Source organism: Myotis yumanensis, unplaced genomic scaffold (assembly GCF_028538775.1).
Source record: "Myotis yumanensis isolate MYYU_CA2020_CCGP unplaced genomic scaffold, mMyoYum1.0.hap1 SCAF_13, whole genome shotgun sequence".
NCBI classification, from domain to species: domain Eukaryota; kingdom Metazoa; phylum Chordata; class Mammalia; order Chiroptera; family Vespertilionidae; genus Myotis; species Myotis yumanensis.
In genome coordinates this window covers 11,515,657-11,541,782 of record NW_027223764.1, presented here as the reverse complement: position 1 = coordinate 11,541,782, position 26,126 = coordinate 11,515,657, and the positions used below count along the sequence as shown (strand labels likewise).

The following is a 26,126-nucleotide window of genomic DNA, read 5'->3' as shown; positions in this document are numbered from 1 at the left end:
TGACATCCAAGCCTGAAGTGGAGACTGTCATTAGTTAAAAAATCATGATTATGTGAATTTAATCAAGCTTTTCTCTCTGGCAAAGTTTATTGCCATCCTTTTTAATTCATCAATGCCTTGTTCTTACTCCCTCCCCTCCTTCCCAATAGAGTTGGCTGGTAAAGTTACTGCAGTTAATTAAAAAAAATAGAATTGAGACAGGGTGAAGAGGTAAGAAGCAACTTTTTAAGGAGACAGCATTGAAATGGCCCAGATTCTGTTGAGGTGCCCATCAGCCTGGTTCTCTGGCCTCGGTGGAATCATGCCTCTGTCCCCTCATGCTCCTTTGGTTTCCTGGACTTGCCTTCTGTGGAGCAGTGCCTCATTCTCTGGATTTTCTCTTTACCTTAAAGATCACAAAGGGAGGTTATGGAGCACTTTTAGACCTGTGAGAGCCAATGATGAAGCCAAGAGGTGACCTTGACTCCTCTATCTCCAAAGTCACCCTCAATAGTAATAATCCTATTGGTGAGAAAAATGACAGCAAAAACAGAGACAAATAGCATTTTCTTAGTCTGATGGAAAGCATCTTTAGAAAATGTTTCCATTCCTATTGATCCAAATCACATGCTGTGGGAAAAGTGAATGTGCTCGCTGTGCAAAGGCTGCTTCACAACAACCATTTGCCAACTAGCGTGCTGCCATCAGGCCCCTCCTGTGGACACATCCTGGATCTGCGTAAAGAAGTGGCTTTTAATTGACTTTTGGATTATGGGTCTCTTTGAGACTCTGATGGAAGCTGTGGTTGCTCTGCCAAACTCAAGATGTGTGCAGATTTAGTGCTGCAACTCAGTTCTGCTGCTCCAATCCCAGTGTCATTCAAAATATTCCTTGTTTACTGGGCCTTTAAAACGAATGCCATCTTTTAAAATGTATTAATTTTGATGTATGCAGACCTAGCAACTTTTTAAAAATATAATTTCAGAGAGAGGAAGGGAGAGGGAGAGAGATGGAAACATCAATGCTGAGAGAGAATCATCCATCAGCTACCTTCTGCAACCTGGGCATGTGCACTGACCAGGAATTGAACTGTGACCTCCTGGTTCATGGGTCAACACTCAACCACTGAACCACACCGCCGAGCACAAAATACCATCTTTATAACAATTGTTTTCTTTAGCAACTTCCTAAAAATATCTTCTCTCCCATTGCTCTTTATATTTTATGGCAAAACATATTATCCAAAGTCCCAAGTCAGAGTAGATTCAATGGGGCAGTATCCTTGGAGAGAAGTCAAAACTACTTCCTGAGAACAAAAGTAAAGTGAGTGTTTTGGACCTGCTGTGGGGAAAACTGTTTGGTGTTGGACACGAACAAAATCCCTGTGTCAATGGGGTCTCATCTCAGCGGCGCTGCAGAGGACCATTCCATGGCCGGGGAGACAGATTGTCCCATGGGATTCCAAAGCATTTCATTTCAGTGTTTCATTGCCCTAATTTTTACAAAATGGCGAGAGACATTTCCTGCACCTCAGTGTTTCTCAAGGCAAATATTATTCTCTTACCCTCCAAAGAAATCTATGGAAACTTCGGAACAAAGATAAATGAACCCATCCTCTGTTTACTGTAATTCCCTTAATTGCTAAATTATCCCATGCTGTTTGTCTTTCTACGATATTTTTGTGAAGTTGAGACCTGGAACAGGTGAGGTTCTCTGGGTTGTGTCAACAGGATTATCACAAATCCTCTTTCTAATAGCTCTGCGTGCCCTGGCATACATCAAAGTCCCAGTTTCAGCTGCCAGACTCTCCATACTCGTGAATTATCTGCATATAAAAACTAGGGTTTTATTTACATATGGATTAAAATACAAAGTGATGTGAGTTTTCCTCCAGTTTATGTTCTTCAAAGTAGGGGTATAAATGGGCTGTTTTCCGTGCAATTTTATTTTAACTTATATTTGAAAGCATAGTTTACTTTTTCCTAAGTATAAACATAGTATGTGCTTATTGTGAAAATTGGAAAATGCAAGATAATAAGAACAAAAACATCTTCCACAAATTTGCCACTCAGTTGCATCTTGATGTGCTGACATTATCCTAAGGCTTTCCCCCCAGAAGTTGTCAGGATTCTGTATATACAATTTTATTCTTTTCTTTAAATTTAATATGATGATATTTGCATTTTACAAGGTTTTAAGATATTGTTTCTATATCATTTTTAATATTCCATCACATATGTGCATTATAGTCATATAGGGACTATTTAGAATGTTTCCTTTTATTAATTTTATTATTTTTTTTGCTGCTGTTGATTATACTGCGTTGAAGATTTTTGTGCATTAAGTGTTGGGTAACTGCCCTTAAATACTTACTGGAAGTGGTATGACTAGTTCAAAGGGTTCTTTCTTAAAAAAAATTACCTTTATTGTTGAAAGTATTACAGATCCCCCCCCCCCCCCATTACGCCCTCTTCCCCACTCCTTCCCCCTTCCTAGGCCTTCATAGCACTATTGTCTGTGTCCATGGGTTACGCATATATACATCTAAGTTCTTTGGTTAGTCTCTTCCCACTCCCCCCTCCCACACACACCTTCCCTCTGAGAATCGTCAGTCTGTTGTATGTCTCTGGATCTATTTTGTTTGTTAGTTTATTTTGTTCATTAGAGTGAGATCATGTGATATTTGTCTTTCTCTGACTGGCTTATTTTGCTTAGCATAATACTCTCCAGGTCCCTCCATGCTGTCTCAAAGGGTAAAAGATATTTCTTTTTTATAGCTGCATAGTATTCCATTGTGTAAATGTACCACAGCTTTTCCATTGTGTAAATGTACCACTGATGGGCGCTTGGGCTGTCTCCAGATCTTAGCTATTGTAAATTGCACTGCTATGAAATTAGGGATGCATACATTCTTTCTGATTGGTGCTTCAGGTTTCTTAGTATATATTTCTAGAAGTGGAATAAGTGGGTCAAATGGCAGTTTTATATTTAATTTTTGAAGGAAACTCCATACTGTTTTCCGTAATGGCTGCACCAGTCTGTATTCTCACCAGCAGTGTACTAGGGTTACTATTTCTCTACATTCTCGCCAGCACTTGTTGCTTGTCGGTTTATTAATAGTAGTCATTCTGGCAGGTGTGAGGTGGTACTCATTGTTGGTTTAATTTGCATCTCTCTGACTTAGTGATGTTGAGCATTTTTTCATGTGCCTCTTTGCCATTTGTATGTCCTCTTTGGAGAAGTGACTATTTAGGTCCTCTGCCCACTTTTAATTGGATTGTTTGTCTTCCTTTTATTGAGTTGTATGAGTACTTTATTTGGAAATTAACCCCTTATCAGATGTATCATTGGCAACTATGTTCTGCCATACAGTGGATTCCCTCAAAGGGCACTTTTTAAGTTTTTTTTATACAAATGACTGGTTTACAGTCTAATATAGTCAAATCAATTCACACTCACTAGCACACTGTGGGGATGTTCATTACATCCCAACTTTGCCAACCTTGATGTTTATATTTTCTCAGATCTTATAGACAAGGGTAGAATCTCATTGTTATGTAAACTTAAACATTTTTTTATTACAAGTGAGATCAAACTTTTTCCATATGGTTTTTAACTAGCTGTAGTTCTTTTTCAATAAACTTTCTTTCAGTCATTCCATGGTTTGTAGTTTAAGATTGGAGCTGGGCACCATGAGATTGCCATTGTAGGAGGCTTGTCTGTAATAGAACATAACAGAAACACAAAGCCACAGTGCTTTTCTTTATATCAAAGGGACTCTGCCGGTCCTCTTTAGAGATGCATGAGATTTTAAGTTGATATAAAATTTTCTACTTATGACTGTGGGGAACCAGTCTGGAATGAACTCCTACTGAAATGCCAAATGTTGGTTACTGGGGGTGGGGTCTCATTTAGAATGACTGAAATAATGTTCTGTCATTCGCCTGGGGGTTGTCCTAAGAGGTTGGGCAATGGCTCGAGCTGAGGTCTAGCACATTGGAGGTGGTCCTGAGCAGCTTCCACTCGACATATGCCAGTAATGAGATGTCTACGCCTGAGGGTTCAGTTTAATTGGTGTCTTCCTTCTTCTCTGCTCCCATGGAGAGGCATATCCACTTAGGACATTTAAGTGGTGCCTTCTCTGAAGTCTTCTGTCCTGTGTTATCTCTGAGAAATAAAATCTCCATCTTGCAGGGCTTATATAACTGGAAATATTTGACACTTGGCAGTTCCCTGATTCATGAAAAGGAATCAAAGACGGATGAGGATGAGAAGTGCTGATTTTTACCACATCCATTGTCACCTTAGTGGAGCAGCACTCTTCCCAGTAGTGTCTGGTTGTGTGTGTGTATGTGTGTGTGTGTTTGAATGGATTCAATGATTTTGTAAAGGAACCCCCCCAAAAAAGTGAAATGACTTAACATTAAAATCTAGCAAGTTGCTGTGATCTTCCATCATCTCATTGCATTGTGACCCATTCTGAGTTAACAACAAATGTGCCCTCCTTGTTGTATTCATGCTGCCAAGACTTGACCCAGCCATTTGCTGTTTATGTGGTCCTTAGAAAACTGAGGCCTGGGAGCAGAATTCATTTGCGTGGCTCTACACAGAAGTTGAGCTATTGGTCTCTAAGTTCCTCTGCAATGCATTTTGTATACTCTTAGACTTCATGACCCGTTCTCAGAAGGCAACATCCTTCGAATTGTATTTTGATTGTAGGCTCTCATCTGCTTCTAATTTGTTGCCTGGTCTCCTTGTGACCTAGGACATTGCATATCTGAGATGAATGCCTGGGTCAGGGGTATAATCTGTGACTTGGGAGCAGCTTTCCTCTTTATGAGCCCAAAAGGCCTCTACAGCTGCCAGGAGCCCTTCCTCGGTTTCATATGCTGTTGTGCTGTCTTATATACAGTCACTGTATCTTTTTGACCCCCGCCCAGAAGTGTACATTCGGAGGCTCTCTGGAACTTCCCATCTGATTCTAGTTTAGATTGGTGTCCCACATAAAAAGAAGTTGAGATGTCCATTTGCCATCAGGAAGCCCTGGGAACTGGAACTCCATAAAGAGCTCAGACTACAGGGCTAGGTCAAAACCAAGAAAATGAAGCCATGTGTACTTACAGCTACAAGCCACCTGTACTTACAGCTAGAAGCCACTTTGTGAAAAGTGGGTGGTTTCTTATGGGAGAGAGGGTAGTTTAAAGTAAACAGCATGACTAAAACCAAAATTCTAAAACACAAAATCTCCACAACATCCTTTTAAACATAGAATAAATTTGGAAAACAAACTCTTTTAATTCATTCAACAAATGCTTATTGAGTGTCCTCATCTGCCCACCACTAATTGTGCCAATCTAAGACTAGAGAGGCAAGATAGTAGTGAGTGTTCTGCTTGGGCTCAGCCCCGAAACCATAGATTTAAGACAGGAACTAAAATAAAAGAAAGAGATAAGCAGAAGAAAGGACACCTGGATAGTTTGATGGTAGAGAAATAACAGATTACTAGGTAGAAGGTATATGTATTAGCTTTCAATTTGTCACAAATTACCACAAACTTAGTGGCTTAAAAAAACACACAAATTTATTTTCTTACAGTTCTGGAAATCAAAAGTCCTAAAATGGGTCAGCAGGGCTGCATTCCTTCTGGATGCTTTATGGAAGAATCAGTTTCCTTGCCTTTTCTAGCTTTTAGAGGCCATCTGTATTCCTTGGCTCATGGCCCATCGTCCACCTTCAAAGCCAACAGCATAATGTCTTCCAGTCTCTCTTTGTCCCTCTACTTCCCTTGTTACACTGTTTTCTGTTTTGTGAGGCTCCTTGTGATTACATTGAATCCATCTAGATAATCCAGGATAATCTTTCAAATCCCTTAACTTAATCACCTCTGCAAAATCCTTTTTGCCATATTCAGAACATATTCACAGGTTCTGGGGATCAGAGCATAGTCAGTCATCTTTGGGGACCATCATTCAGCCTACCATAATACAACAGAAAGGAAATAGGACATTTTGAGACATGGTAAATTATCCTTCACAGTTATTTATTTTGGGGACAAGGATAGCAGAAACAGATAGTGTCTCCTCTCACACTCCATCTTGGTGTCTCCCCCTGACCTCGATAGAATACACATGATGGCTATTTCCAATAAGTCTACAGAAAGAAGAATTGCAAGCAAAGGGTAAAAGACAGGGAGGACTCCTGATTTACAATTCTTCCAACTGGAAATGTCTCCAGTCAATGAAAGTGCAGTGCCAGGCAGGCCCACTTTAATAAGATACAAATTAATGACCTTGTGGAAGAGGGTTGCATGGTAACTGAAGAAAGATGGGCATTTTCTCCATAGGACTGCTCTTATTCTGCCAGGCCTGGGGTACAGGGGTTGGGAGCGATTTAGTTAGGTCTCTTGCCATCAGATCTAAGAGGTCCCCTCTACTACATGCTCCCCACCCCCCACCATGCACACACAAGCACACACATACCACTCACATTTATATACATATCCATAGAAATGCCATTTCTATAATTTTTAATTAATAGATTTTTTGGAGCAATTTTAGGTTCCCCTATTATCAACATACATTAGTGTGGTACATTTCTTACAATGGATAAGCCAATATTGATAGATTATTAACTAAAGTCCATAATTTACACTGTTATAAAAATCTATGAATTTTTGAAACATGTATAATGACTTGTATCCACCATTACAGTATTATCCAGGATAGTTTTTACTGCTGTAAAAATCCCCTCTATTTTACCCCTATCATTTTAAAATTTCCTTTCCTGTGAATTTTAGTAAAATTTTGGGTCCTTTCATACTAACCAATGTGTGGCTTCCTCAAAACCCTGTAGTTTAGTGTTCATGGGTACAATATGTCTTGTCACAATCCTACATGGATTCATTTAGAGAAATTTTGCTCTGGAGCTGGAAGTATGCTGGAGTTGCTCCATTGTATGCATCTCTTTCCAACTCTGAATTCAGTGAGGTGAAGCTGGTAGTTTGAAATCAGCCATGGTAGAAGTATTTATTCCATGTAAATCAGCAAATGCTACAAATTAGGTCTTTGCCCTCAAGAGAGCCAGTTATTAAACACTGACTAGCACAATACTTCCTGGAGTTCTTCCTTTTTCCTTCTTCATGGCTGGGAAATGGCAGAACCAGAGCATTTGCTTGGGAGCCAGAGATGAAAGCTACAGGTTAGGCACAGCTGTGTCAATTCCATGGCTTGTGTTCTTGACAACTTTGTAGGGCAAGGGCCATCCTGCAAACCCTGGGCTGCTCAACTATGGACCTATAGGAAAGAGAGATCAATTTATATTTTCTTTGAGCTAAGGTATTGTGAGATCTTTTTGTCATAGCAGCTTTTCATATACCCAGTTAATACAACCTCCTCCTTTCTTGCCTGTTCATTCTGCTTAACATTCCCTCACCTATCCCCACCCCAGATTTAGAATGAGAATATTCACTTACTTATATACACATGAGATTGCATCTATTTTTAACCTCTATAGTCCATTTTCCAAATAGAAGTCAGTGATATTTCATCAGATCATGTCATTCTCTCACTTAAAGCTTTCCAAAGGAATCAAACCCAGAATCTTTACCATGATCTAGCCCAGGGGTGGGCAAACTTTTTGACTCGAGGGCCACAATGGGTTCTTAAACTGGACCGGAGGGCCGGAACAAAAGCATGGATGGAGTGTTTGTGTGAACTAATATAAATTCAAAGTAAACATCATTACATAAAAGGTTACGGTCTTTTTTTTTTAGTTTTATTCATTTCAAACGGGCCGTATCCGGCCTGCGGGCCGTAGTTTGCCCACGGCTGAGCCCCTTCCCACTCCATCAGTCTCCTCTTACGTGTTTCTCACTCACTTACCAGGTTTGAGTTACTATGCTGGTCTGCCTTCTGCTCTGGGAACATGCCAAGATCACCCACTTGTTAGGAATGATGGCTGACTCCTTATCATTTAGTTTTCAGCTCTTGGAAGTTTTCTCCTTTCATCACTTTTTATTTCATTGCTGTTTTATTTCTCTATAGGGCATTATAGACTTTGTCACCACCTGAAAGGATCTTGTTTATTGATTGGGTTAGTTGTTTATAATCTGTCTTTTCCAGATAGATATAAGATCCATGAAGGTAGGCATTCATCTATTTTATTTACTTTTGGGCACCAAGGGAATGCTAGTAAACAACCAGCGTGGATTCTCTATAAATATTTATCAAATAAATACCTGTTCATACAACGGAGTCTTGCCGCTGTCCTCAAAGAGCTTTTCATCAATCTGCTGGTAGCATTGAAGTCAGGCTGCCAGCAAGAGTAGAACAATTTCATGTGACACATTCGGGATACAGTCTTCAGGGACAAACTGAGAATTAATTATAATACCAAAGCAACCCAATGTATTTATATAACTTAATTGAATTTAACTTAATTTCCTGAAAGACTGTAATCCCCTTCCCCCTTTTTCCTTTGAGTATTTCTACTTCATGAGAAGGTGAAATCGAAAAACTATTCAGATTTTCATCAAGAAGTTTGTTAAAAAAACAGAGAAGGAGAGAGGACAATGACTTTTCCAAGCCAGTATTTAATCTGACTCTGTTGAATTTTTACAAATGTCTTTCTGGTGATGCTGGAGAGGTCTTCTTGCTTTCATCAGTTAGGAAGGGGAGCTGATCAGCCAGATGTGAAAGTGCTGGCAGCTGTTTCTCAGGAAACCCATTTTACACGCCTTACATCTAAGACTTCCACTGAAACTCTTCAGGGCCGGCCTCTGAAAAGAGTGAAATGTCTTTAGAAATCTTTACACCGTCTTTATTCCACAGTTACTGTCAGTCTCTGGCACTCCAGGCTCAGATGTGCAGGGAAACCTCCCCATCTCTTGAATCATTGGTGCCCTTTCCATTAGTCTGCAGAGCCCACAAACTGTGCAAAGAAGTTGTCTCTTGATGTGTCGACTGCTCTCCAGAAAGGGAGAATTTCCCCAGCCCCCTCTCAAGCTGTCACTGGGAATGGTACTGCAGGGGTGGATTTGCCAAATGGGCTGTCAGAGTTGACAGGGGGGCAGCGTCAGCAGGGAGCCCAAGTTGTCTTTGGTGATGTGATCTTTCCTCCTGCACTTGTGCTCGGGTTCCCTCCTACTGTTCTGCACCAATGACACAGATCTAAGCTCCAGGAAACAGGCAAGTTATTCCCCAGCTGATGCTTCCAGTAAATGGTGAGAATAAGCCAGATCTCCCTCTTTATTTTTATTTATTTATTTTAATGATTACCTACTAATACAGGTAATCAAACATTTATACAAGCATCTGTCTTTTGTGTTCAAAACAGGATGCATTCCTCTCAGAAGTACATACTGTCCATTGCCTTAAAAAGGAAGGCCTCCTTAATAACCAATGACCTGTTAGAAATATTATTTCAGTGTAAAAGCCACCAATGTAATGAATGCCCTTGGTTATCAGAAGGCATTTGATAACCAGATCTCTCTTTTTAGAGCCTGTCTGAACCCACTTATGGAAATAGGGGGTGGGTGATAGGGTTTGCTTCAAGGTTGACTTACTCAGGGAGGAGTTTGCTGTGAGTGACTCTGGATTTAGATTTCTCTCCTTTATTATCAGACAGCTTCTTAGGACAGACCTGTTTCTCTTACTGCCAAAGGGGCCCTCATGACAAGGAAACATGGAATAGGAGAGCCTACAAATTAGAAACTTTGAAATAAGTGCTCTAATTTGCATATTCATATTTATGATTCATGTTGCTGTTTGTTGTGGGAAACAGTAATTGAAAATGATAATGCAACAGAGCTCTATAGATATTTCAACATTTCAAAGAGAAATCCACCCTGCCCCCATCATACCAAGTCGAGGATGGCAAGCACTTGGTACATGGGTACCACTTCCTCTATCTCTGCCACAGCAGACATTGCTGAATGATCCCAGCTTTCTTTCTTGCTGAGCTGAAATACAGCTGGAGAATCCTTCTGAACACAGTGTTCTCAACAGCCACTCTAATCTATCAGGAATGTCATGCAAAATGAAAGCCATTTGCCATTCCTGTTTCAAGTTAATGAGGTCTACTGTATGAGTGTGAGCCCAGGTGCCACCTGGGGTAGCCTCAGCTGCAATGTCCTCATGTTTTTAATTTCGATTCCAGACTCACCTTTTTGGGGACGCAGTTTCCTGCCCAAAGTGAATCAGCCCTCCTGTTTCCCCCTTCACCAATGTTTCTTTCTGGGCTCCCTTGAGTGTGGATATAAGGGCAGCTGTTGAGGGCACCTCTTCCCATGGCCTTTAAAGGTCAAGTCCTGATAAATTAGTCCTCCCAAAGACAAGTACATTGGAGGTGGGGTCTTGCCCCACCTTCCTTAAGGAATCTGTGGTGCAATCACACATTTACTTTCTGAAATCCCATGGATTGGAACAGATCTTGTAGAATGAATTTGAGGCGGATTCTCAGCAGACTAAGCTACTGGCCTTGAGCCATCGTCCATGTTCCCACTGCAGTGTCCTGTGACTGATCTTCTCATTTCAGAGAATTGTATGAGTTTTGCAGTAAATTATCAGGAAGGTCTGGTTCCTGAAATCAGCCGAAGGCTAATTAAGGTTTCTTGGGGCCCTCTCCCTTGGCTGCAATGTCAACCTAACTGACTCTCCAGGGCAGTGCAGGGCTGACATTTTATAAACCAACACCATATTGGGAAGTGATTAAAATCTGTAGCTCAGTCACCTGTCTGACCAACTGCCAGTAGCCATGAAACAAAAATACTACAGTCAATTCATGTGCATTCAGAAAATTTTTTGAAACACTATTGGTTTAAGCTCAGTGGGGCTTAATCTGATTTCAGATAGAAAGAAGAGATGTGCAATTAAAAGGGAGAAAAAGCAGAAAAGAAGTTCAAATGAGGATTTTCCCCCAAAGCCCAAAGCTTTCTTGATTTGTTAATTTCCAAAAGGATTTATTAAGAACCTGTCAAGTTCTCCTTTTAGGATAGACCCTGAAAGGGTATAGAGGAAGGGGAAAATACAAGCAGTGGCTGTCCTTGGAATTTGCCATCTAGTGGGAGAGATATACCATGTACTGAGGAAGCAGCCAGAGAATTAGTGGATTCATGTTGACAGTAATTTTGAAAATATCTTCTAGGCGTCTGACTACTGTTGGAGAAAGAAGGAAAATGAAAAGTGATCATAGCTCTTACTACACGGTTGCATTAAGTGTTTCACACATATTAACTCAGTCTTCACAACAATCCTATGCTATACATACCATTATTATCCCCATTTTGCAGATCAGGAAACTGAGATCCAAAGAAGTGAAGAAATTTCCCTGAGGTTTTGCAATCATTAAGTCGAGGGGATGGAATTGGCATACAGATAGTCTGGCCCTAGAATCTGAGGATTTAACCATAGCTCTGTGTTGCCTCCCATGATGATGAGTATTCCCAAACCTTGAGGATTTACATTCTCCCTGGAGGGATCAGGCCTGGGAGTGTGGAACAGTTAAGCTAGAAGTAGAGGATGGAACAATGGAGGCAGAGACTAGAGAATGATGACTTCTGGGTGAGAGGCAAGTGTGACTGAACTATGGACATGGATGTTTATATGCAGGGAGAGGCTCTATACAGAGGGGTAGAGGAGGTTCTAGATCCGGAGAAGGGCAGTTGCAAAGCTGACAGAGAGCATGGCTGCTGCAATTAGGGTTTCAAGGGTTTGCAACTGCCCTAGAAAGAGGACTCATTAAGTCAAAGGCTGTTTTCACACATGGACAGGGTTACAGGCTTGGGGACAGACGAGGCTTAAAGTTTGATTGTGCTACAGGCTGCTTAAGTCACCTTGAGCAAGCTACCTAACCTCTATTAGTCAGTTTCTCCACATGCAGTGTAAGAAGAGTGGCTCTAGAAAAATCAGGGGAATCTTCCACCTTGTAAGGAATTCATTTATTAATTTCTTGGAAAACGTTCACTAAGTACCAATTGTGTGACTTGTGCTGTGCTAGATGTTGGAACAATGAACAAGAGGAACATGAGTGCTGCCCTCTGAGAGCTTGCATTCTAACTGCTGAGGTGAAATTATAAATAAGTGGAAAGATAATTTTAGATCACAAGAGGGTTTTGATGAAAACCCAGGGCTGAGGCCAAGTGGAATCAATGGCTGTTACAGTGCCTAGGATAGTGTTTGTCCTGTAGACAGCAGTGAGCACATGGGAGCCTTCATTTTATATAATATCAGGTACTTGGAATTCAACATAAGGGAGAAAGCCATGGTACCAGATGCTCCTTTCTCCTTTCTTCCTTGCTTACAGACCCCTATTCAATCCAAGATTCCCCTTTCAGCATAAACATACCAGCCAATGATGGCAATCCTGATCATGGGGCCAGGGTCTGGTTTAAGAGAAATTATGTGTTTGGTTCTGGCTGAGATGTGAGGGGAATTCTGGGTAAGGTTCCTCACTCTAAAAAACCCAATCAAGCAAAAGGTACATAGAGAAAACAAGCCATGCTCTCTCCTCCTGACACTTGCATGGGACAGGTGAACATGCAGTACCTTTGTTGGGGCCATGAAGGAGCTGGCCTAGCAGGCAAGCCAGCATGCTAAGTGTGGCCGAGGAGAAAGGGGGAACGGATGTGGGTCCTGATACTGCTTGGATACTGAATCAGTCACCTTGGAACCACCCCATCACACAGTCCTTCTTAGGTGAGATAATGAACGTGGTACTCACTGTTCAAGCCATTTGGGGTTGGATTTTCTGTTATTGGCAGCCAGAGCGTCCTGACTGATAAGAGGCAGAATATAGAAACAATGAGGATCCTGGGAGCAATGTTCTAGTTCTTCCTAAGGGCTGTTGATTGTGGGAGAGGGAAGAATTAGACTCTGCTATTGACATACAACTTTGTAAGATCCATCCCCATATTTGGCAGAACAATCCCTAAAGTAAAGTAGGGAGGTCCTTCCTGGTCCTGGCTTGTCAGTTTCTCCTGAGAACACTGCTCCTCAAATGTGGGCATCCAGACCCTAGGGAACCGCCATGGGCAAGGATCAGGGGTCCTCAAACTTTTTAAACAGGGGGCCAGTTCACTGTCCCTCAGACCGTTGGAGGGCCGGACAATAGTGGCTTCAGGGAATGGGAACCCAGGGGAGGCTGGGCTAGCCTCTGCTCTCTCAGGGGGGTCACCAGTCTCTGGAGTGGCAAGAGCCACCGGTCAAGGAGACCAAGTGCAAAGTTGCCAGAGACTGTTGGGGGTGGCAAGGCCTGCATCATGCACCCAGGCCCTCCAGGAGAAGGTCATGCAATGAAGAAGTTTGAGAACCACCAGCCCTTTGGAGGGAACTTGGCTGAGTCATAAAAGCCCGTTCCTTCCCTGCGCTGGCTCTTAGTTACCAGTCTCCCTGTGAGGGCCTCATAGTAATGATCAGATAGGAACCTGAGGCCTGGGCCTGGCCTGACCGCCCCCAGCTACCCCCTCAAGTCCTGTTGCCACATCAAGCCTACCTATAGGGCCAGAGAGGCGAATGGACTGTTGACTCTGGGTGATTCTTTAGAGGTCATTGATGCCACCTCCTCATTGTACAGATGGGGAAACTGAGGCTCCCAGAGGCGAAGTGGCTGGTGCAAATCACATGGCCCATTGATGCTCAGTTTGGACCCAATTCTTCATCTTCTGCTCTTTCCAATCGTAAATGTAATTAGAAGACCCCTTCTGTTCTGGAAGACAGAAAATAGCCATTTTCTGGCCATAAAGGCCATATAACCAACCCCAGAAAAACAGATTGCTTCAGCATACCTTTGCCTGGATCCAGAGAGATCCTAGACCACAAAGGAGAAGATGGATTAACTCTCAACTACCTGCTTATCCTGAGCTCTTTGCAGCTTTTTTGTAACCTGTGAGGTTGGCAGACCCTCACATTTGATGCTCTCCTGTAGTGTGCTTTCACAGAAATGCGGGCCAGCAAGAGATTTGAATTATCACCACTAATAATAATAAGAATATGATAGTTAACAAGTCCTGCTCACAGCTCCAGATGCTGTTGTAAATTCTTTGTATGTATTCACCTATTTAATTCTCCCAGCAATCCTATCAGATCAGTTGCTAAATGAGGAAACTGAGGCCTGGGAAGCAAAGAGTCTAAGATCACTCCGCTTGTAATGGTTGGGATTTGAATTTAGCGAGTCAGACTCCGGAGCCTGTCCTTTCTACCACGATGCCTTACTGACCCAGGTGCTGCAAGTGGCTCCTTAGAACAGGGCTTCTCTGTCATTTAAAAAAAAAACTTTATTACATATTCTGTCTCCCTGTGCTCAGGGACTAGAGGTGGGATGGGCTCAGAAAGGCAGTGACTGTGTTCCCCACTTCTCCCCAGTACTGTGGCCACACACTCCACCCCCCACCCCGGCCCTGCCCCAGAAGGTAAGTGCCTGCTCAGACACCTCACTCTCAGATGCTCACCCTCCTCCAAAGGCAGAGGAGGTCAATACTGGATTGAGTTTTCATATTCCCTTGGGGTCAAACTTGCAGATCCTCGCTTGTGCAGTGAAAAACAGCCATTTGATCTCTCTCAACTCTGTATAAATATCATGAACTGGTCTCCAGAAACCACTCGAATGACAGGAAAGAAATAAAAGGGAGCCCAGTCCATATGTCCAGAGGAGGAGTTAGAAGGTTGGGATAATTCATCAAAGCCAGCCCTCAACCCCTGCACACACACACACACACACACACACACACAGCAGTGCTCCACTCTGCCAGAGGAGCATTCCGGCTGCCTCTGCATTATGTGCCTTTGATTAATTTCTAAAGAAAAAGATCAGCTTTGCCAGAGCCCATGTTGTGTTTTCTCTAAATCAGAGCAAATAACATTATTCCTCCAAACGTTGCTATTAGGATGAGATTTATATTTACCTAGAGAGGCTGCTCCTGAGAGAGAGGCAGCGAGAAGTTTAGGCTACAGACAGAATAATCTGCCCTGCTGAAATGTGATTTGCTGCAGCGGGCTGTTTGGGGTTTGCATAAATGAGAAAGATAAACATGATGACTGCTGGTGGTTTTCAGTAACATGATTACTGCTTGGGAATAGATCTCTCTCCCTCCTTCTGTGTCTCTCATTCTCTCTTGTGAATGAGCCCAAACCAGTAATTTTCTAAAGTAGAGGATTGAGCTGGTGAGGTCATGACCCTTGCCCATGTCCACACCCACCTCGTTGCACATGTCCACGGCCACACACATGCACTCACTTGCACACACGTGTGTTATTTGGACTTCAGTGTGGGCAGCCTGGTGGGCAGAGGAACACCCATGGTCCCCTTTCCTCTATCTCCAGGCAGAGCACATTGTCCTAGTGCAGTGGTCGGCAAACTCATTAGTCAACAGAGCCAAATATCAACAGTACAACGATTGAAATTTCTTTTGAGAGCCAAATTGTTTAAACTTAAACTATATAGGTAGGTACATTGTTATTAACTTAATTAGAGTACTCCTAAGGCTTAGGAAGAGCCACACTCAAGGGGCCAAAGAGCTGCATGTGGCTCGAGAGCCGCAGTTTGCAGACCATGGTCCTAGAGGAACTATCAATTCACCGGCAGGAAGCAATGTCCCACAAGATAAAGCTGTAACATTCAGACAAAGTAAAAGGAAATGTGGCTATTCACCCCCTGGGTGCTCGGATTTTCACTGTCATGGCTTCAGGCTATGGATAAAAGTATTTAATGGATGTAGTTGGCTTTGTGTTACTCTTGTGTGTTTTGCAGGGCAGAGTCAGATCTGGAAAGAGGAATCAGGAGTTCTAGATTCAGGTTCCATCCTCCAGTCAACCTTTGTGGAGCTCTCACTTATGTGCTAGGCTGGTCTGGGTCTCCGGGAAGGAATCCAATATAGACCCTGCCTCAAGGAGCATCAAAGCATGACCCCAAGTAGACTGAACACAAGCTCAGAAAGGAAGAGGTGCCAAGTGAGAGGCACGGTGGAAAGTTTTTGCAAGGGAGATGTTGCCTTCAGCTGGGGAAGGAGAGAAGAGCACTGTGGACTAGCCCCTGAGTTGGGTGCTGGGGGAGATGTAAGATTTGGACTAGAGAGGATGGAGAGTGCAGGCTATTTCTGGAAGAGGCAAAAGCATGAGTAAAGGTACAGAGAGGGTGTCATGAGCAAGAGAGTATCCCCCAAAGGAGTCACTCACACACGTTTGTGACTTGCTACAATGCCAGGTTTGTTAGGGAAGACCTCCCCAATAAACCAATACAGTCACTCACAGGTTACACACAGAGCAGGGAGCTTACATGACAGAAGCGAGCAGAGTGTCCAGCGTAAAGTCCTGGTCCCTGTTGGCATCTGCAGGTGGAGAGGCGGGTGTCAGTCTCAAGCTAGGCGGCTGCAGGGGCGGCAATCGTCCGGTGGAGCAGAAGTCTCTTGGGCTCCTAGCATGACCCGTGGTGCAGCCATGCCTGACTATTGCATGGTCAGAGCTCTGAGTTCTTATAGCCCACAAGGGGAGGAGGCCCCACTCGGATGGGTGTTCAGATGGATTCCTGATCCAAATGTCCAGTTTTGGGCATTCTGAACCCCATCCTAAAGGTGTTCCCATTACACCCCATTACCTCAGTCTTGACTTAGCACTTGACATAACTCTCATGGCTGACAGTGACTCCATATTGTACTGTCAAAGTGTCCAAAAAGTCTGCTCTGCTTGTGCTGTAAACAGAGTGGGAAAGGGGGCATGTTTAGGGGATACTGAGCAGGCTATTCTAGGTCATGGAACACATGTGTGGATGTAGAAGAAAGGAAAGTGGGTGAAAAATAAAATCTTTTTTCTGTGTCCCCTTTCCTCCCTGTCTTTGACCACTTCTGCCTCAGTTCAGTGTGCTCATGCCCAAGACTGCTGATCTGAAGCCATTTTCCCAGGTAGCAACCACTCTTACCATGTAAGGATCCTAAGGATCCCTAAGGGCTCTGTGCCCGGGACGGGGCACCAACGTGGAGGGTTCTGGAGGATGCCCAGGAGAGGAAACATATCTTCTACCATGCTATTGCCCAAGTTATTGCCTTTGCCTGAATTCTTCTTCCTCTCCCATCACCACTTGTCTAAATTATACTCATACTCCAAGATGCAGTTCAAATGCAAGTTTCACAGGAAATTCTTCTCCAATGTTCCCGGCCAGAAACAACACCTCCTTCTCCAGGACCTCAAAATCCTGAGTGTCCTCAGGGAATTAATGGGATTCTCTCACAAACCATGGAAAACCCCAAACGATGAGCTGTGTCCAAGCTCCCAATTCATGTGGTTTTTGTGTCTATTTCTGTAAAAAGTTCTTATGAATCAGAAGTCAACTGCCAAACTGTGGCTTAAAAAGCATAAAATATATAAAGCAGAGAAGACTTAAAGTTTCAACGCAGTAGCTCTGAATGTTGAATCAGCTTGTTGACAGTATTGCCAACAGGTGAGAGTGTGACAGCGTCATCCCAGCTCCAATGATCAGGGGTCTGCAAAGAGACCAGTCAGACCTAAAGCCCCTCATCCTACGGCCCTAGGATCCTGTTTTAATTATCATTTGCTCAAAACAAAAAATTACCTTTCCTCTCCCCAAACCTGACTTCTCATGTTTCTGCTATCTCGGTCAGAATCAATGCCATCCACACAGTCGTGCGATTCAGAAAACTAGAAGTCTTCCTTGGCCCCCTCTCTGCCTCTCCCTCCACTCCCAATCTACCATCGGATCTTGTAATTTTATGTACATCATTCAAATCCGTCCCCTTTCTTTTCACCTTTTCCCCTAACTCCCTAATCAAGCCATTATCATGCCGACCCTGGATAATCCCAGTAGCTCCTAACTCTTTATCCTAACTCTTTATAGTGTTTGGCTTCCCTAATGCAGCTAGTTGGATAGAAAATTGACAATTCATTCTTTTAGTCACTGATCCAAGCCAGCCAGGGGCTTCCTGCTGCTCCCAGGTGGGGTGCAGTCACACAGCCCGATGGGCCATGGCAAGGAATTTGAAATTATTTTGCCCTTCAGTCGGCATCCTCCCTGACTCTCCTTGTCTCTCTAGACTCCAAATGTCATGACCTTTCCTGACAGCATTTGCAGACTGCCTTTCTCTCTGCCCAGTACGAGCCTCCTCCTGGTTCAAGTTTCAGCTTAGTTCTTTGTTTTTAGTTTAATCATCATTTTCTCCCTTTACCCAACAAACTAGACCATGCTCTTCAAATATTATGGGCTCTGAAGTACCCCATGCTTGTGGCTCAGCACTCTTACCACAGTTTATAATTAGACATTAAGCCATGACAGCAATATATCATTTCTACTCAACAGACAATATGTTAGGATCTGAAGGTGCCATGGCTGACTTCTCATTCTTGTATTCCTGGAAGATGGCACCTGGTAGCCTACGTTCCTGGCACCTAATAGTGTCCAATGCACATTTATTATGGATGAGTGAATGGATTGATAAATTCGAAGTGAATGAACCACAGAGCTGTGAGTAAGGAGCAGAGGCAGCTAGTCCTTGGAAAAAAACTCTGTAAGGATGATAGCTGGGCTGGTCTCTGGTTTGTTTTCCTTGTTTAGACCACTCCTGGCCAGTAGATTGTGATCACTGCATAGAACATGCACATGTCAAGCACTGGACGAGGGACTGGCTTCAATCTGGGGTGAGGGGCAGGGTCTTTGGGCACAAATCTCTCCCTGGATATTGGAACCTGGGCTTCGTGTGGCCTTCCTCAGACTAGCCTCTTACTTCAAAACTTCTTCCCATTTTTTTTTTCATGAGTCAATTCTGAAAGAGTTAGGTCCAGCGTTGTTCAGTATGATGAGCTGTCTAGATTTTAGAAATGGCCTCCTAACTTGTCTTCCTGGCTTCAGTTTCCCCATGTATCAATCACCCTGACACTATTGGCATTTGCACTTCCTAAAGCAGAACCTTCCATCTGTCACTCTCTGGCACAAAATCCTACTTCTGTTTACAGGAGGAGCCCAAGTGGGGTAACTGAGGACACTTTAATCCTCAGCTCAAATAATCTTTTCCTTGGAATATACAGTTAACTTTAAGGCACACTTCCCAGCCTCGTCGTGCTGGAATTGTAACCCCAGGAGGCAGCACTGAGATCTCTTTCTGGCCTTATCCCATAGTCCCAATCCAATTGTAGCCAACCCTGGTTCCCAACACATACCCACTGCTCTGGGTGTTCTCTTCTCTCTTCTGGCCCCTCAATGTCCCAAGTCATCTCTCCCTGGCAGAGTTGAATTAATAATAAAGCATATAATAAATTATGCTTTTATTGGGGTTTCATTGGTTAATAAAATTGTATAGGATTTGTATATTGTATTTTGTGTTTACCATCTCAAGTCATGTCTCTTTGCATTACCATTTAGCCCCCCTTTACCATCTCTTGCCTCTCCCCACCTACCCCTTCCCCTCTGTTAATGATCATACTATTGTCTGTCTATGAGGTGTTTTTTTTTCTTAATCCTTTCATCTTTTTCACCCAGCTCCCCTACACTCTCCTCTCTAACAGCTATAAGTCTGTTTCTATTTTGTTAGTTTATTTTTATTAGCTTCCGCATATAAGTGAAATCATATGGTATTTGTCTTTCTCTAACTGGCTTATTTCACTTAGCATAATCCTCTCCCGGTGCCCCCAACCTTTCCTTGTATGTTCTCTTTTTAAATGACAGCAGGCCGCTGCGTTGGTTAGGATAGGCCAAGTTATGTTGCAGTAACAAATTCACCTCTAATTGCAATGCCTTGACACATAATCTATGTATTTCGTCACCATGAAACTTATCCAGTGCAGTTCAGCATGAAGCTTTCTCCTCAAAGAAACTCAGGGACCCAGGCTGACAAAGCCTCCACAAACCTGGAATGTTTCTGGGAAACATAGAAACTTCATGTGCTCTTCTTGTTTGGGCCCAGTAGTGATACATATCACATCCCCTCACAGTCTATTGTCCCAATGAGTCATCTGGCTCTGCCTAGTGCACAGGAGCAAGGATATGAGGGCAGCATGTGGTGGTCCATGAGCAGGATATGCCTCTGCCAAGTGAGTAAAGCATGAGTGCATAGAAATTCTCAGTAAAGGTCTGTGCAGAGTGGGATGCAATGCCAATTGATTTTCTCTCTATTCTGAACACAATATTTATGCCTGGAGGGCTTATTAATTGACTGAAGGCCAGACTTTGGCCTTGGTGTGATATTAGCTCTGTATTATGTTTGTCTTGTTTCTCTTATCAGATGATAAATGCCTTTCCAATATTAATAAATAACTTCCTCAAGCGGCAGGGATAGAGGAAAGAGCTCTGGGTAGGAGTGGAGCTTCATCTCTGACAAGTCACATGATGTCGGGCTAATTATTTAACCCCTGAATTCAGAAGAGCCTTGGATTTCAGAGCAAGGATACAGGACTTCCTTAGTTTAAATACCAACTCTGTCACCCACTATATGTGCAACTTAGGGAAACATAAGCTCTCAAAGCCTCAGTTTTCTTATCTGTAAAATTGAGATGATAAAGTCTGTACCTTAAATGGTGGTTGTAACCACAACGTGTGCAGACTTGTTCTGCCCAGTCCCTGGCACTCAATAAATGCTTGCTCTTCCTGGCTGTTCTTTGAACCCTGGTTTCCAAGGCTTGCAACTATAAATCCTGCCATGCCGATGTAAAAGAAACAAACATCGAATGCAGGCTGGGGCACAGAGTAGGTGGCTAGTAGATATTTATTGAAATGAATGAAATATAATCAGTAAGAACAGGAGGCTTTTCTAATTGTTTGGCACCAGATATACTTCCCGTGAATATGCCTGTTTGCATTTCAAGTAAAAAGTGCTCAGAATAATTTCAGGCACATACAGTGGGGCCTTGACTTACGAGTTTAGTTCGTTCTGAGACCGAGCTCATAAAGGAGCTCGTTAACTCAAATTACTCTGTCAACTCAATGCAAAAAATCGGCCGAGAGACAGCTGGTATCTCAAAAAACTCGTTAGTCGGGACACTTGTAAGTCAAGGCCTCACTGTACAGGCCATCCCTCCTGGGGGCTCAAGACAATCTCCATGGCCTGAGAAACCGTGCAGCTCCGACCCTCTTGTCCCCCATTCATCACGCCTCTTGTACCCCTGTCCATGTGGTAGTTGAACCAGTGGCCCTGCTCTGTGCTTGGCTGTGTTAGTATCTCTGGAGATAAACTGTTGTCTTCAAAAGAGGAAGCGAGCTGTTATTTCTCTGGCCTAACTCATTTTTCTCTTAGAGACAAGGCAGAGCGAATCATATTTCTCTCTGAAGTCTTTATTTCCCTGTCAATAAAACATGGTTAGCTACCTGGCTGGGCAGGGCTTAACATTGGCACACTCATTTGGTCAATCCTATTTCTATTTCTCTATTAACCCTGGTTTGGTGTTGGACAGTTGAAATGCTGGCTCCTTGATCAGAACTCTCAGGTACAGTCAACAACCCAGGGCTCTTAATTTGGTTTGGAATCTTGTCCTCTCATTCTTTTGACAAACATTATTATTTGTCCTATGAGGAACTGTGAGGAACAAAGAGAGGCACTGGAGGTGACTGGGAATGGGTTAATGGAGAGGGAGGTAAGAGTTTGATCTTTGGAGTCAGATTGCCTAGGTATGAAATGTGCCTTCACCAACATAGGATGTTTCTATACCTATTTATGTTTATGTCTTTTGAAATAATGACTCTAAAGTACTTGGCATGGTGCCTGAAAAGAAGTAAGTAGACAGTAACTTCTAGCATTGATAATGAGTATTCAGTGTTCACCAAGGATTTAAAAGCATCACTGACATGCCAGGAGCCTTTTTTGAATATTTGGAGCTCATCAGGAAACAAAAATCCTTGTCCTCATGGAGCTTACAGGATGATGATGGTACTGAGGATGGTTCCTGTCCTCTGGGATCTTAAAATCTATTGGGGGAAATAAAATAAATTCACGTGTTGCCATGGCCTTACCCTGAGATACTTGCAGCTCAATGAATGTCCCCTACTGCATGCACAGTGAGATCATTGAGAGTCCAAAAAAAAAAAAAAAGCTCTATTCATTGTTGGACCTTTACTGCCTGGTTTTTCTGAGTGGATTAATAAGTTTCTTGTATTAACTTTTCAATTTCATGATAGTGGGTTGTCTATCATGGGTGAGAAAGATGGCTCATGGAGGCTCCATTAAACCAGAGAAATATGTGGGGTGTTGTAGGACAGAGTTCACTCATCCATTCATTCAGAAATATTTCTCCAGCAACGAGGAGGTAGCAGGAAGAGTGCCAAGCACTGTGGGGAGCACAGAGGTGAGTGATGAGTCACACTTCACCAGAGCCAAAGCCACACATCAGTGGCTATTTCCCTTAGGTTGTTGTGTAGCCGCTCATGCTTCTATCCCCCTTCTCTACCATGGGGTCCCTCCCTTAGGGAAGAGGAGGAGGGGCTGCTACTAATGGAAGTGTGTTTGGGCATAGAACAATCCACTGGAACACAGACTCAGAAAAATAAGGGAAACTGTACCATCCTCTGCCATCTGACTGTGAATAATACCAATGTCTCGAGAGAAGAAAAATCAATTACGTGAACACCTGACCTGTAATTCAGTGAGAAAGATTCCACCCTTGAGTCAATACCTACTACAGTCAATGTTTTGAGGATCTGTCATGAATGACAAGAGAAAGTATTGCAGTGATTTGAGGGTTAGCTGGTCACTCTTAGAAGCCGTATTTGTGTCACAATCAACTCCTGGTGTCACCTTGTCAAGGTCTTGTGCTTAAAGACAGGAGGAGGTCTCTGGGGTGGAGAAGATCTCCTGAGTGATGAGTCTGTGAGGGGGGAGGAGAGTGCCATCTATTCTGCAGGCAGTTAGTTGCATGTGTTCCTCCAAACAACCTGGTAGAGGTGACAGGAAAGAGGTGTGTGTCTTAGGTTCCTCAGTGGTAAAATGGGGCAAGAGACTTTCCCAAGGTCTCAAAACTAGCAAGGGACAGAGAGGCATCTAAAACTCAGGTCTCCAGGCTCCAAGGTGAGTACCTTTCCCATCATGCCAGCCGGCCCACTGCTTGTGACATGGACTTGAGTAAGAAACTTCTGGATGAGTAGATGATTTCTCAAGAGCACTAGGTACTCAAAAATGAGAATGAGGAAAGCTAAACAGGCTGCTTTACTGCAAGACATCCAAGTGCTTTTATTGGCTCACCCAAGTGATTCCTTGAAGCTATTCAAAACAGGGAGAAAGGATCCAGTGACCTCTTCAATTATGTAATTCCTTCTTCATGGATTACATTGTAAAAGGCACTGTTCTAAGAAATGTGCTTGCAGAAACTATGCTTTATTTTGCAATTTTCTTCTTTAGTTTCTTCTAAAAACTGCACAGAGATATTGCTATGGACCAAGGAAGACTTTGGAGGGATGGTAGACCAAAGATTTGTTTCTGGCCTGGGTCACCGTCATATCCATCCCTCTGTTCTTACACAGGTCTGTCCCTCTAAGGCCCAATATCCCCACTGAAAATGGCTGGCCTGGAGGTCAGAAGACCCTGCCACCCCCCTGCAGTGTGACCTTAGGCAGGTCCATTTCCCACATGCGTCCTCAGATTCCTGTCCTGAAAAGGGTGCATGAGACTGAGTGGGGCACTTCGTTAAGATACAGAATCTTGAGCCTCACCCCAGAGATTGCAATTCAGTAGGTTTGTGGTGAGGCCCTGGGGTCTGTGAGTGTCATGACAGGTGATTGTGGTCTTGTGAAAGCCTGTCTACATGAGGGCCCAGGAGAGATTTATTTAGACCCGTGAGGACCTCAGGGATAAGGTGGTCAGTCAGGTGAGCACATCCAGCATACTGCCTCTCTGAGAAGGTGACCTTCTCCCAGCCCCCACCTTCTTCTTACCCACCTTGATTATTCTCTTCTGATTCACCACTAGATGGTAATTAATCGCTAACAGCCCTCTTAGGGGAGAGAAGACTCCATTTGTTTATCTACAATTCACTGCCCATTACAAGGCACTAAAAATAACCATAAATCGCGTCACACTTTCAAGGGTGTATTCTGGAAATACCAGCATGATAGGATTATAATTTGCTTAAAAGCTGCTTTGATACCATGGGTTCTAGAAGAGAAGTTGGCCCTTTTAGAAAAGTTTTTCTGCTAAACTCAGAGTTACATAATTCTAAACTCTGTTTGGAGGCAAGCTGCCAACAGTTTGGGTTGCTGAAGAAACAATCATTTTCCAATTTCACTCCAAACCAGGCGTGGTTAATAAACTTTAAAATTAGGGCGATTTCCTAGTGAACATATATTACTTTGGTAATCAAACATAAGTTATTAAAAAAAAGTTCAGAGAACTGAAGTAGGACTGGGAATATGAGAGTATTGAAATCTTTTCCCCACAGGGCCAATTGGCAGAGAAAGTTCTGAGGATGAAAAGTTCTTGGTGGAAGAGGTTCCCATTCCTGCAACCAAGGTGACCTCCTTCACCATTTTTCCACTGGCAGAGGGTAAGTACAAGCAAGGGCTATGACACAGCTGTGCTTCTTAGTTTCTTGTGCTCATATTGTATACATGCTCTTTACCTTGCCTTTTCATGTAACGTTTTAACACAAATGCTTCCCCAAGTAGCTACAAAGCCTTGCAACATGATATACAGTGGCTGCATTGTTCTCCATCCCACAAAACACTATAATTCATTTCACCATTGCCCTCTTGTTGGACATTTTGGGTGTTTCTATTTTTTTTCCCTCTTGTAGAAAAATATACTGTGATGAACTCTCAGTGCATAGTTTTCTGTATTTAAAATTATTCTAATATAGATGGGAGTTCTAACCACAGCCGTGTAAATTGTCCTCTTTACTTTCTCAAAATGTTAGGGGGAGTTTTTGAAGACAAGCTGGTCTGAAGTCACATTCTGGGAGGGGTCTGACTTTAAAGTAAAGATTTATGAAAAGAAAAACAGCTAAGTAACTCCAGGTATAAAATCAGGATGCAACTAACTACTAATTGAGTTCTGTATGTTTAATTATTTAAATCTTTTGCATCTCTATCATCTTTTCACTCATTTATTACAAAATAGCTAAAAGGGTCACCCTATTTAAGCCAGAAAGTCTAGTTCAGTGGTTCTCAACCTTGGCTGTAAATTAGCATCACCTGGGAATCTTTTTAAAATCCTGATTTCTGGGCCTCATCCTCCGGAAATTCTGTTTCTTTGTTACTAATGTTGTGGCCTCACCCCATAACAAAGAAACAGAATTTCTGGAGGATGAGGCCTAGAAATCAGGATTTTAAAAAGATTCCCAGGTGATTCTAATGTGCAGCCAAGGTTGAGAACCACTGATCTAGTTCATGCTAGTAACAGTGACATCTTTTATTATATTCAACTTACACATTAGATATGAAAATACTCTGAAACAAGTAATTTCTTAGATTCTCATCTGGCCATTGTTCAGACTAAAGAACCAAACACATCTTGGAGGAGGGGTGTCTAAGTTCACAGGGCCAAGTAGAGGCCACACCGATGTCTGGGGCTGTGTTTCTTGATTCCCAGACCTGTGGTTAATGGGAATGCTTTATCCCACTACCACAAACCAGTCTTCATGCTTCTATTTATCTCTGCATGCAATAAAGGGCACAGAGATTGAATCTAACAGGGGGCCAATATCTAGATGCTGAAAATATATTTAAAACATTTCTGTTATCAAGAAGCTACCATTATAAGTGGGAGACTCATAAGTTCAATGGATTACCTACAATTTGATTATGCATAACTCCAAAACAGCAGTTAAATACTGAGGACCCTCAGAAGGGACCTAACTAACAAGCAGGAAAGGCAAGGATGGCTTTGCTAAAGTAGGGACATCTGAGATTATCCTTAAAGAAAAAGTAGGTTTACAAGCCAGGGAATAGGTGTGTGTATTGGGGGAGGACATTCAACCTGAGAGCACAGAAGGGGCATAAACAGAGAAGTGGTAAAGGGCATGGACTCTTCTGGAGATGTTAATCTAAATTCAGTACCATTGGCTCCTCAGGCTTGGAGGATGAAGGGAGACAAGGCAGTAGGTACTGGACACTAGTGGGCTTGTAGGTCATTCTAAGAAGTTCCGACTCAGAGGACTGGGTGAAGGGAGTCAAGAATGTTTTGCAAGTTATGTGGGAGGGGTGTGTGTGTGTGTGTGTGTGTGTGAGAGAGAGAG

The 26,126-nt window shown here is 42.9% G+C and overlaps 1 long non-coding RNA gene across 5 annotated transcripts in view; it reads left to right on the top strand.

Annotated features, from left to right (window-relative positions):
• LOC139021439 (uncharacterized) overlaps positions 1-26,126 on the top strand; it is a 177,705-nt gene that overhangs the window by 143,892 nt on the left and 7,687 nt on the right. For 3 of the 5 annotated variants that reach the window (XR_011473510.1, XR_011473513.1, XR_011473509.1), the window contains exon 2: positions 24,333-24,437. This is a non-coding gene — a long non-coding RNA (uncharacterized lncRNA). Of the gene's footprint in view, positions 1-21,350; positions 21,393-24,186; positions 24,247-24,332; positions 24,438-26,126 lie in introns of those variants that run through there. The other 2 variants (XR_011473511.1, XR_011473512.1) reach the window with 2 other exon arrangements.